General features: G+C 34.8%; 1 protein-coding gene across 7 annotated transcripts in view; it reads right to left on the bottom strand.

Moving 5' to 3' along the window:
* Positions 1-14,086, bottom strand: part of Zcwpw2 (zinc finger CW-type and PWWP domain containing 2) — a 225,591-nt gene that overhangs the window by 175,014 nt on the left and 36,491 nt on the right. The window lies entirely within an intron of this gene.

Here is a 14,086-nt window from a genome sequence, read left to right as displayed (position 1 = left end):
TATAACTTGGGGTTTTGTCAGTGACTCCTTCATTCAGCACAGGCGATATGAAGTCAGAGTTGTCTTGTGTCCTCTGTATTTATTTTGACAGACTACTTATCTTCTATTTTGGCTTGTTAAACTTGATTTCCTTTTCTTGTCAACAGAAACCTGTCACTGTGGCATAAAGGTTTCTTGAAGAGATTACTGTTTATAATTAATCACATTTAGGATAGAGTGCTAATATAGCAAGTAAAAGGACCCAGGAAACTAGAAGAAAAAAAAAGATACTGGAGACTATGACTCTAACAGAAAAACACTCAGATTTGATAAACATTTTCACCAAAGCAGCAGGAAACAAAACCAATACACAAAAATCAGTAGCTGAGAGTTTTCTGTTAGTCATAGTCTCCAGAGTCTTTTTTAGCTTTTCTATGAACCAACAATCCCATTCACAAATACATAGGAATAAAACTAACCAAGGAGGTTGAAGACCTCTACAGTAGAAACTGAAATACGGAAGAAAGAAATTGAAGAAGACTTTAGAGGAAGTTCATGGATTAGAAGCTTAACCTTGGGAAAATGACTGTATTACCAGAAGAGATCCACAGAATCAGTACAATCCAACTCAAAATTCCAGTGACATTCTTCATAGACATAGAAAAACATAATCATAAAATTAATATGGAAACACAAAAGATCCTGAATAGTCAAAGCAATCCTGAACAAAAAGAGCAATTCTAGAGATATCACAATTCTAGATTTCCAATGATACTACAGAGCCATGGTAGCAAAACATCTTGGTACTGGCATAAAAACAGACATGTGGACCACTGAAATAGAATAGAGGACCCAGAAATAAACTAATACAGCTGCAGCCACCTGATTCTCAACAAAGGTGGCAAAAACATACTTTGGAGAAAAGATAGACTCTTCAAAAAATGGTGCTGGGACAACTTAAGAGTGAAACTAGATCCCCACCTCTTATTTTAAAAAAAAAAATTCAAAATGGATCAAAGTTCTAATGCAAAATCTAAAGCTGCGAAACTGCTGCTGAAAAACACTTTAATATGTACACCTAGGCAATTTCTTTCTCAGTAGGACCCCAAAAACTTAGGAAATAATAGGAATAATAATAATAGGACAGATGGAATTGCACGAAGTTATAAGGCTTTTGCACAGCAAAGGAAAAAACCAGAGTGAAGAGAGTCTACAGAATGGGAGAACCTCTTTGCCAGTTTTTTATCTGACAAGGATTAATATCCAGAATGTATAAAGAGCTAAAAAAAAAATTAAACACCAAAAGAGTTAATGATTCAATTAACAAATGGGAAAATCAATTGCACAGACATTTCTGAAAAATAGTACAACTGGCTTATATATACATGCAGAAATGTTCAATACCCTTAGTCATGAAGGAAATGCAAATCAAAATGACAGTGAGGGGGCTTTAGATTTAACTCAGTGGTACAGTACTTGGTTAGCATTTGTAGGCCCTGGCTTCCATATATAGCTCCACAAAAACTAAAACCAACCAAACAACCCTGCCCCCAAGCACGCACGCACACACACACGCACAAAAACAAAAACCCAACATTGAGATTTCACCTCACCCCAGTCAGAATGTCTATCATCAAGGAAAACAAGCAACAGATGCTGTGAGAATACAGGGGGTGGGAGGAGACCCTTACTGTTAGGGGGAGGGGATAGGACACAGAAGAGTGCAACAACTGGAAATCAGTATGGAGGTTCTTCAAAAAACTAAAACTAGAACTACCATAAGATCCTGCTATACTACTCTACACACATGGTCAGGTGGAAATCAGCATACATAGAGATAACTGCACACCCATGTTTACTGTGGCCTTATTCACAATAGCCAAGTTATATAATCAGCCTAGGTGCCCATCATCAAATGAATGGATAAAGAAAATGTGGTATTGTTCAGCTATAAATAAGAATGAAGACCAGGCATGGTATCTCCCAGCTATAATCCCAGCTACTTGGGAGGTAGAGACTGGGAGGATCACAGTTGAAGGCCAATCTGCGCAAAGAGTTAGATTCTATCTCAACTAATAGTTGGGCATGGTGGTACATGCCTATCATCCCAGTTATGCAGGAATTATAAATAGGAGGATCATTATTCAGACAAGTGCAAGTAAAAACTTGAGAACCTACCCCAAAAATAACTAAAAGAAAAAGGGCTGGGGATATGGCTCAAGTGGTAGAGTGCATACCTAGCTAGCATGAGACCTTGAGTGCTTGTTGCTTGCAGGAAAATGGATGGAACTAGAGATCATGATGTTATGCAAAATACTCCAGACTCAGAAAAATAAATATTTCATGTTTTCTCTCTTTTATGGAATCTAGATCTTCAAAAGAAAAGGGACATGAATACAAAGGTAGAACCAGTGGAATGGGGTAGGAGGAAAAGACAGGGTAAAAGATAGGATGGAAGTACAATGTATACATGCATGAAAGTGTCATAATGAAGACCATTAAAAACTGAAAAATAATTAACTTCACAAATTCTAAAAAAGAAAAAACACCTTTTGTCTTCTAAATATGACCAAATGTATAATATTTTTAATTAAAGATAAGGTCTCCTTTAAGTCTAATCATATTCTTTCTTGAAAAAACCACCTTTATAGTATGTATTTTCCTGGTATTTTAATGTACATACACATTCATTTTTACATCTAAACAAATAATTTGCTGTTTTTGCCTTTGAAATTATGTTTGTGTCTTAGAGTTCTTTCCTTGTTAGTGCATATCAAATTATCTCACTCCTATTAACTTTTCATAGCATTCACACTATGAATGTAACATAGATTATTTAACTAATTCCCTCTCAAGAGGTCTCAAAGGTTTTTTTTCCACTGTTTTGCTGTTTCTATCAATATTGTAACAAATATCATTGTATATTTATCATTTCGTGTTTTGAGTTAGGCATGCTTCTGAAGTAGAAATGCTGGATGAAAAAGTATGCACAGGTTTTACTTTAATAGACAATTTTGAATAAACTTCTGGAAAAGGTTATTTATTCCAACAGGTTAAAAAGAATACAGGGCAAATGGAGTACCTCAAGTGGTGCCTGCCTAGCAAGTGCAAAGCTCTGAGTTCAAACCTCTGTACCACCAAAAAAAAAAAAAAGAAAAGATTAAGAGAATACAGGTGTCCCCACTCATGCATCAATAATGGATATGAATAATTTTCTCAAATCTAATGTTATTTTGTAGTAGCTTTAATTTATATTTTCTTGACCTCTAGTGAGGTTTGATACTTATTTCCTTTTATTGGAAAGCCTTGTTCCTATCTTATTCTAATATTTGACTGTATTCTTTACAATGATTTGGTGGAGATCTTGATGTATTATAGATATGATCTCTTAGTTACATATACTGCAAACTATTCTATGCAGTTTCTCATTTTAAAACTTTATTATACAAAAATTTAACATTTTTATATGACTTGCATTTATGTATTATTGAATAAAGCTTATTTACCCCAATGTTTTAATTTCCCTATTTCTCCAGTTGCTTTGTTTCTTACATTTAGGAATTTCATACATCTGGAATGTCTTGCGTGGTTGTGAATGAGATAAAATACTCTTAACTTTATTTTTTACCTAGTGGCTATCTAGTTATCCCAACAACATTTATTTAATTATGTACTTTTTTGTCAGTAATCTGAGATGGCTTTTATTTCATCCTAATTCATATATACATACATATGAATCTACTTCTGAGCTTTCTATTCCATTCCTTTGTTTCATATGTCTTTCCTTGTGCCAATAAAGACTGCTTCATGGTCTATTTAAATATCTGATGAAAGAATCCCTCCCACCCTGCCCTTTACTGTTTTCCCTTCTTTAACAGTAGCATCCTTTTGAAACCAAATTTTCTTTTATGTCCTCCAGTGCATCTGTATAGTATTCTTTGGGGGAAGAGGGTGAACATTTCTACTTGGGTTTTACAAGTCTCTTGAAATTTTCAGGCAGATGACAATAATCACTTTATAAGACATCTGCAAAGAAACAGAAATATTGGACAAAACTAGACAAAATGAATAATGTGAATAATTAAAATGTGATATATGAAAGTAAAGTAAGAAGAAAGTGATCATTGTCCCTCAGCTAACCTAGAATTCTGCCCACCTAGCAACTATTGGCCTACTATCCAGGAGAAAGCCCTCTAAGTATGAGTTATCATATCAGTGGAAAGCTTATGAAAATCCATTACAATAGTCTATTATAAAGTGTTAAGGGGATTAAAAGATTGCTTTTAAATGGCAGATGAAGTTTTCAGATTTTCTTAGGAACATCAGTCTTATAGTGGATATTACTGAGAGTATAAATTAACACTGAGAAAATGTCATTATTATTTAAATAGTGATATTCTTTTTCAATTGCATCTTAAACCATTTGGTATTTTAGATTGATACATTTTATCCAGACTAACAGAATTTATAATATAGATTAGTGAATGTTTATTCTTTTCAAAATAGATTCTCATTATTCCTATTACCTTTCCTCCAACACTTTGTTGGTCTTTAAAATTACTGCCACATTCAGTAGATTCGAATGTTGTCCTAAGAATGCTAGAGCATTTGAAGGGAACCTTATAAAATAATACCTAAATAACCCACACATTAGTTTATATAGACATCAACATATGAAAACCTATGCTAAGCACCATATTTGCTTTATTCATCTTCTGTTTTTAGGTTTTAGTTCACAACTTAGCTAACATATTGAACCAGGTAATTGAGAAAAAAACCCAAAAATTAAAAACACAGAGAATATTGAATGACTATTCAAAATCATACAACCTTAAGTTCAGGGTTTTATATTAGTTTATCCATTCTTATTCAGAGTAATGGTTACGGACACTCAAATTTCAGTCATACAGCTCTACTGCTTTTTACTAGGCACTAAATCTCTAATTCCTCATCTAGAGATATAAGAGTACCCCCTACTGCCAAATAACCAGTTCCTAGCATAGTATGTTTATTTCACTTTAGATATTCAATATTTTTCGAGTCACACTGTAGGTTTGAACTCAGGGCTTGCACTTGGCTAGGCAGGTACTATACCACTTAAGCCATGCCTCCAGTCCTTTTAGAACTTTTGTTATTTTTCAGGTAGGGTCTTAGACCTATGACTCCCATGTAGCTGGAACCACAGACAGGTACCACAATATTTGGATTATTGGTTGAGATGGGGTCTCACTATCTTTTTTTCCTGGCCTGGTCTTGAACCAAAATCCTTCTGATCTCCAGCCCCCAAGGAGCTGGGATTACAGACATGATCCATCATACCCAACCTTAACAAATATTTTTTAGATAAATGATTTTACTTTGAACATTAATTAAAAATATATTGAGTTCCTGTTAAATGTTAGGCAATGATTTAAGGACTATGAACAAAATACCAACACAAAACAATCATTGTTCTTGAGTTCACAGAGAAATATAAAGTCATGTTCCTTTAAATAGCTGAAAAGTGTAATATAGTGTGGTAAATGTTATAGTAGATGTGCAAATACTCAGAACAACAGAAATAAAAAAATCAATTCTTCGGAAAAGAGGGATAGATGAAAACTACATGGAGCAGCTACTCAGCTTCTCTACCTGAGAAGATGAGTAGGCATTTAGTGAAGAGAGGTAGAGGAGGAGATAAGCATAGAAGAAATTGTGTAAGCAGAAAGATACATGAAAGTGTAAAACAGCAGAGCATGTACAAAAACACCGAGTGGTCAGGCATAGCTAGTATACTTTTTTTTTTTTTGGTGGTGGTCCTGAAGTTTCAACTCAAGGTCTCATGCTTGCAAGGGAGGTACTCTGCCACTTGAGACCCTCTGCCAGCTCTTTTTTGTGTTGGGTATTTTCAAAACAGGATCTTGTAACCTTTTCACCCACACTGGCTTCAAACTGCGATCCTCCTGATCTGTGCCTCCTGAGTAGCTAGGATTACAGATGTGAGCTACCAGCACCTGGCATAGTATTCTTTTTAAGGGAAGCAAAAGTGGCAGCAGGTGAGGCTGAAAAACCATACACGGGCAGGAATGATTAAGGCCTTATTTTCCATGTCAAGATAATAGTCACTGTCCTAGAATTACAGAGGAGCTATTGACCAAGAGCATCACAAAAATGAGATAACTTATGTCATAGTTTAGAAGGCACTGATTCTTACAATTTAACATTTCAGCAATCACATTTGTCTCCCAATTAATGGCATCTTAAAGTCATGACATAGTTATTATTGTCTGTAAATACATGAGCTTGGTGAGTTTAAACATATTGAAATATGGTTATCTTCTCATGATATTACTGGAAAACAGCAACCACTAAACATTAAAAAAAAAACCCTAATGGTATTTGAGTTGACTTCCAGGCCATCCTACATTGCCTTGGGCAATAGATCCTGGTTTCTCTTCAGATGGCTAACCAATTTCTTTACCACACTGTTTTCTTTGGCCACACTGTTTCTGTTGTCCCCCAAATATGTGAATATATTTTCTCATTCTTTATGAGCAGGCAGAAAAATTTCCAAACTTTTAAGCTCTGTTTTCTTTTTCGTTGTAGCTAATAATTCTATCTTTAAGTCATTTCTCTCTTCTTGCATTTTACTATCAGCAGTCAAGAGGAACTAAGTCACAGCTTTGTGATACTGGGGTTTGAACTCATGGCCTACACCTCAAGCCACTCGACTAGCCCTTTTATAGGATTTTTTTTTTTTTTTTTGAGATAGGGTCTTGTGAACTATTTGCCCTGGCTGACTTCAAACTGTGATCTTCCTGATCTCTGCCTTCTGAGTAAGTAGGATTACAGGTGTGAGCCACTGACACCTGACTGGGAGTCTGCTTAATTATTTTCTCAAATACTCAATTTCATTGCTCACAAGCTCTAGCTTCCATCAAACACTAGAACATGAAACCAATTCAGCAATATAGACTTTCCCTAGTATGTCACTCAAAATTCTTCCAGCCTTCACTCAGTTCTTCCACATTTTAAAGTATGTTACAGCATCACCACCACTTCTTGAATCTAAGAAGTCTATCTGGATTACTGTAACAAATACCATATACTGGGTGGCTTATAAACCACAGAAATTTAAGTCTTTCAATTCTGCAGGCAGAGATGCCCAAGATCAAAACATCAACATATTCAGTGTCTGGTTAAGAGCCTGTTTTATGGTCCATAATAAAATTCTGTCTTTTTGTTATGTCCTCATGTAGTAGAAGGGCTGAGGGGTATCTTTTAGAAGGACATGAGTCTCATTCCTCAGTACTCATGTACTGTGCCCTCATGATCTAATAGCCTCCCAAAGGCTATACTTCCTAATACTGTCACTTTAACATGAATTTTGAATGACACAAATAATCAAAGTATCTCAATATTAAATGGAAAAATGGGTATCAAAGACTGCATTAAAAAGCAATTTAGGAAAACTACTCATATCATGTTTTAAGAATTCCTTAATTTATTTCAGTAATATTTTCTTTATCACATATGTGAAAGAGAGCTGTGAGAATATATGTCTAAATGAATTCAAAAGGACTTTTAAAATAAGTACAAAATGAAATTTCTAGGAATTAAGAAAGTGTTGTATCATAGTTTAATTTAGCAGTTTTTCTTCTTTGTTAGTGGTAGATGAAATAATAACAAAAGTTACTATTTTAGTGGCATCTGTGATGGTCTGAATGTAGGCCACCTATTCCACCTCCTCCAACCCCCACATTCATATGTTGAAACTCTAATCCCTAATGGGATTGTATTTAGATATAGGCCTTTGGTTGCTGATTAGGTCTTTAGGGTACAGCCTTCAAATAGATCAGTGACCTTAACAAAAAGAGGCAGCAAAAAGCATGCTCCTTTCCCTCTGTTCTACATCATGCAAGAATACAAAGAGATTTGATCATCTGAAACAGGCCCGCTTTCAGATACATGATCTGCTGTCATGTTGATCTTGGACTTTGCAGTCTCCTGAGCTGTAAGAAAGAAATGTTTGTTGTTTAAGTCCACCAGCCTACAGTAATTTGTTATAGCAGCCCAAACTAAGGTGTTTTACACTCAATTTGTCTTTCAGAAAAAATGCACAGAAATTACAAGTAAGCTAATTGGCTAGTAAGAAAGTTACTTATAAAGTACACATAAAAATGATGAGGACCTCTTTAGAACAACAGAAATGATATAGAAATAAAATGGGCATAAAGGATTTTCATAATGGTAAAGAACTGATAATCTATCACATGAATGTAAGCTTTGGAAAGGGGAGATATCCCTAATCAGCTGCAATTTCTCCCTGCTTGATCTTTCTGCCTTGCCTTGGGTCCTTTTTCTTCTGGTATTTACATCATTCTGCTTTACATTATAATGTCATCTATTGCCTGTCTTACACCACTATACTGTAGACTAGTTGGGAACAGTGACATTGTTGGGGCCTTTAACTTGCAGCCCACCTAGCCTAGAAATCAGCTATAACTGGCATGACCCTTGGGTAACCTCGTGAAGAGGAAGTTAGTCTTGAAACAGGGTTGCAAAACATGGTAAACTGTCAATTAAAAGCTGTAACCTCGGACAGAGCTGTGAGGAATTGCTCATTAGAGCCATGCAAAAGTTCGGGACCGAGATGAAAGGCACCATGCAGAGATAAGCACCCATTCCTGCCTTTCTTTGTCTCCACTTGTAAATAAACTTTCCAAAGCAGGACTCCCTGCTGTTCTTATCTAAACCTTAGGTTTCTATTCCACTACTAGCCCCTAATTTATGGGAGAACACATTCCTTGTAACCTGATAAGTAAGCCTCTGGTGTTTCCCCAGTTCCCAATAAATAATATTACCCCAACACCAGGATGTGGGCAAGATCAGGAAAATGTGACCCCAGGGGCATGAGGAATTCCTATGTGACGATGATTGATGCTTTAAAGAGTATAAGATCTGCTTAAACTTTTCTCTCAGGGTCCTTGCTGAAACCTGCTGCGGCAGGCAGATGTTCCGACCCTAGCTGGCTAGAAATAAACCTCGCCATGTGACCTCCTTTGTCTCAAGTGTCCTTTGTCCTCTCAGAAGGTGGCCGGCCTCGTACCCTAACAACATTATTTTTGCATATCAGGCAATGAATGGGTTGATGAGAGAAACATTGTTCTCTGTATTTTGATCCTCAAATGTCTAAATAGTGTTTCTTGTGCATTTTTTTCTGATTCTGTTTTATCCTGATTCTGTTTTCCTCTATTTCTCTGGAGCACATGGAACCAGCTAAATATTCCAACAGATGGGAATGGAATTAGGAGGCATTTTTAAAATCTGAAACGGGTGTTTCTAAACAGAATTTATTAGAGACCAAAGACTTGCAAATTCCACTAAACAATTCTAAAACATTTAACTGTAATTATTATAGGTATTTGTAGCTTTCAAGTGAAATTCATAAGCCAAATAAAATAAGAAAAGTCCATGTGGATTTTACATAAATTCTCAAAATATTTCTGTATTCCATGAATGTTATTTTAAAGTGTTATATAAGAGTTCGGAAAAATAGAAAATAAGATCAATTCTTCTTTAGTTTAAATATTACACAAACCCATTTTTCAGTAGAATAAATGTATTTAAGATAAAAGTCTGTTAAGCATCAATTTTTATTACAATGTATATATGTATTTTACGATTATGGTATCTCAGATGGTAAAATTATACCACATACAACTAGTTCTGAAAAAAAATCAGAATTTAAGAGGACAGTATGAATAAATACATATATTTATTCATGGAGAATAGTAGAAACGGAGATAAATGGCTACTTATATTTTTTAAATTTTGGAATGATTTAATTTTTAATTTTATTTTATTTGTATTAGTATATAATAGTTCTACAGGGGGATACATTGTGACATTTACATATTTACTTACAATATTTTGTAATTATTTTGACCCCTCCATCTTTCTCCCTCATCACCCTCCCCACTTACAGCAATTCCAACAGTTTCAATGCTCTATTTTCACACATGAATATAAAACACATCCACCATATTTGCCTTCCTTCACGCGATTATACAAAATCTCCTCTCTCCCACTGGTAACCACCCCTGGTCAAAACTTATTTTACCTTCCTGTCCTTCATAATGGTTTTTTATATGTGTGTGTAGGGTATTTTTGAGATAGGTTTTCATGAACTATTTTCTCTAGCTGGCTTCAAACCATGATCCTCCTGATCTCTGCCTCACCAGTGCCTGACACCCAGTCCTTCAATTAAAAAAAATATTTTTGGGCTGTCAGAGTGGCTCAAGTGATAGAGAGTTCGGACCCCAGAGCTGCAAAAACAAAACAAAACAAATTTTTTTTTTTTTAGTATATGATAGTCATACAGGTGGTTTTTGTTGTGACATTTCCATATACACATGTATTATACCTCAAATTGGTTCATCCCCTCTGTTATTCTCCCTCTTACCCAATTCTCCTTCTTAAGATGACTTCAATAAGTTTCAATATTCCATATTCATACTTGTATAGAAAGTACATCAACCACATTCACCTTCATTTACCTTCTTAATTTATCCTCTCCCTCCCACTAGTGTTTTCTCCTCAACATGACCTATTTTACATTCCTGTCCTTCATTGTTTAAATGTCTGTTTTTCAGTAGGCATTTTTGCCTTGGTACTTTATCTGTAAATATACTGTGCCTATAAATCAATCTAAACTCTTCCAATATTCTTCCTCACCCTTTCCCTCCCATCCTTTATTGTTCAACAGTTTTCAGTGTTTTGTTTGTGTCTTGTTCCTAAACAAATGTGATGTATTTAATTATTATTCACTCTATTAAATGCTTACTTATAATCAAAATTATACTTATTTGTATGTGAAAAATGATTGTTTCTCAAACAAGAAAGCTGTCATTATTCTTTTGCTTTCCAACACTGTTGTTATAGGAAGTATAGTCATTTTTAGCCACAGGCTTTCACACATGATGCAACTCTAGGTTTGAGAAAATCCATATTATCTGTATTGCTGCCTTCAGAGTTGGGTATTTCAGCATTTTTATTTTTATGTATTTATTTTTTGGTGGTACTAGGGTTTGAACTCAGGGACTCACACTTGCTAAGCAGATGCTGTACCATTTGAGCCATTCTGCCAGCCCAAATGTCAGCATTTTTATTTTAGTTTTCTCCCTCCCTCCTTCCTTCCTCCACTTTTTTTTTTTTTTGTGAGATGGTCTCACTATGTAGCTCAGGCTGGCCTTGAACTCTATCCTCCTGCCTCAGCCCTTCCCCTCATCCAGTCCTACGATTAATGGCATGTTCTATCCTGCCAGCCTGATTTTAACTTTCATCACTTTCACTTTCAAGTTAATAATCTCTCTTATAACCAATTATTATAATACTGCAATTCTGAATATACAATGTGTCTTCAGTCTTCATTTTACAAATAAAATGTACACATAAGGCCATTTAAAAATATTAACAGGATTACACAATTACTTATTTGTACATGATCTACCTCCAAAGAGATCTGAACATGATTAATATAATTTTAACATTATAGATTACAATTCCATAATATTTTAGAGAGAGTAGAAAAAGTTTAAGACTTGGAGTCAAAAGTATAATTTCTAATCTTGAAATAAAGAGGAGGAAACCACAGTCAAAACATACTCAGAAGAGAAATCCTAAAAGCATAGGAAGTATCCAACTGTTTCCTAGGCCCACATGCACTGAATAATGAGTAATGAATATAGGACAGGTCTGGAAGAACCAAGAAAGTGATTTATTATTGTACTGAAGTAATAACATACATGGTCTTCATCCTTCTTTGGGCCAGACAGAAAACAACAGGGATAATTATTGTCAGGTAAAACAGAGGTAGCTGATACAGAGGAAAGGGGTGAACCAGGATCTTAAAGAAAGTTAGAAATGTTCTGTAGAATTGGAGAGTTTTTACTACCCAGAAGAAACTATTGGCTCACCCTATGTAAGAGTCTGTTACACCAATTCTTCCTTTATATTTGGAGAAAACCTGAAGAATTCATCAATAGGCTAACAGTGAATCTTAAAAACACAATTGATTATCCAATCATGAGAATAAAAAAAATTAATAATGAAAGAGAAGAAACAAGCCCAACAAACAACTCATATCCTATAAAACATAGGCCTATAAACAGGATGGCACTTTTTAATTTATTTTTTGGCAGTACTGGAGGTCAGCACTTTAGAATATGCATAATCATATAACACTAGCTTCAGAGAGATATGAAAGGACGTTTACTTTAAAAAGAATCAATGCAATATCATGGAAATGTTAAATGTGACCATCAAAAATTTTTATAACAATTGAAAGGTTACTGAAATGGTTAAAAATAAAATAGTTGAAATGGTTAAAATGACCTACAAAATTCAGTTAAGAATTTTTCACAGGATGTACTCTAACATTAAAAAAGTGAACAGGTACTAGAGAAAAGGTTAGATCAAAAAGAATTAACCTAGAAGGTAACACCCACGCACAGGAAATCAATGTGAGTCAATGCCCTGTATAGCTATCCTTATCTCAACCAGCAAAAACCCTTGTTCCTTCCTATTATTGCTTATACTCTCTCTACAACAAAATTAGAAATAAGGGCAAAATAGTTTCTGCTGGGTATTGAGGGGGTGGGGGGAGAGAGAGGGGGTGGAGTGGGTGGTAAGGGAGTGGGTGGTAAGGGAGGGGGTGGGGGCAGGGGAGAGAAATGAACCAAGCCTTGTATGCACATATGAATAATAAAAGAAAAAAGGGAAAAAAAAGCGATATAAAGGAGAAATAAACAAACAAGCAAACAAAAAAAAACCCCACATAAATAAAGAACAAATTCAGATGATCAGTTTATTGTCTACCTTGGCTGCCATGAGAAAATATCATAGAACAGGAATTTATTTTTGCCAGTTCTGCAGGCTAGAAGTCTAGGACATAATTTCTAGCTGACTGGTTTTCTGGTGAGAATTCTTTTCTTGGCTTGTAGACCAATGAGTTCCTGCTAATTTCTCACATGGCATTTCCTCAGTGCATGCCCAAAGAATGCGAGCAAGCTCTCTTCTTATAAGAACATTAATCCTGTTAATGACTCTTGCAATAGACCTCAAAGACTATGGAGAGTCCACTCAACTTACTATGTGGCCTGTGTACAAAGTACAATGCAAATAAGACTCTTCCAAAAAGAAGAAATAAAGAATTTTAAGTTTAGATAACCATAAAATTATACAGTATATATAAAAAGTGGCTCACTTCTTACTTATACCATTCAATTTTTTAAAATCCACTTTTAAAAATAAGCACTGAGTCAAATTTTATAGGGTAGGCAAAATATACTTTCCTCATTATAAAAAGTATGAATTGCTGATTTTTTTCTCCCTGAAGTTTTAGAAAAGTGGAAATGACTGGTTTGGGAGAGGCTTTTAATCAACATTTTATAATTTAAGAGCCCTACATTCAAAATTCATTAATCATGTAACATCTCAATGTTCCAAAATACTGATTAGAAGAAGCCACCTCCAAGCCAACTCACTCAGCATTAACATACCTTTTCTGTTCTAGTATAATTTTTCTTTAAATATAAAGTGGGGGAGAAAAACAGTAGGTTAAAACAAGCCAATTGTTCACTTTACAATCTTCACAAATGACAACTGAATCCATAGCTAAAATTAAATCATGAAAAGCATTAACCTTTGTTTTGTACTATTTTTAAGATTTTCACATTTTATTTTTCAGATGATGAAACATTTTAATAGTGTTTATTAGCAACTAGGTGCTTACTGCATTGGTACTCTTCATATGATATCCCTTACTGTAAAATCTTCCATCTTCCCAAGAGTAGTGTTGGTTCTGCTTTAGAAGTCTCATATAAATTAAACATTTTATCAAACATTAATATGGAGGAAGGTGACACAGAATACCATAGTCAGTCACATTTTCTCTTTACTTATTTAGTAATTAACTCTCCTTCAATGTATTTACACTATGCTTAATCTGTCCTGATTAATATTTCAGTAGTTAGAGGGTAAGTGATCAGAACTTTGGCAAACCTTACTTCAAAATCACTAACAAATATCTGTGATATCAAGTCCACATGTTTAAATTGTTACAAGT

The sequence above is a fragment of the Castor canadensis genome, chromosome 5 (genome assembly GCF_047511655.1).
Source record: "Castor canadensis chromosome 5, mCasCan1.hap1v2, whole genome shotgun sequence".
In the NCBI taxonomy this organism is placed as follows: domain Eukaryota; kingdom Metazoa; phylum Chordata; class Mammalia; order Rodentia; family Castoridae; genus Castor; species Castor canadensis.
This window is presented reverse-complemented; position numbering and strand designations above follow the sequence as displayed.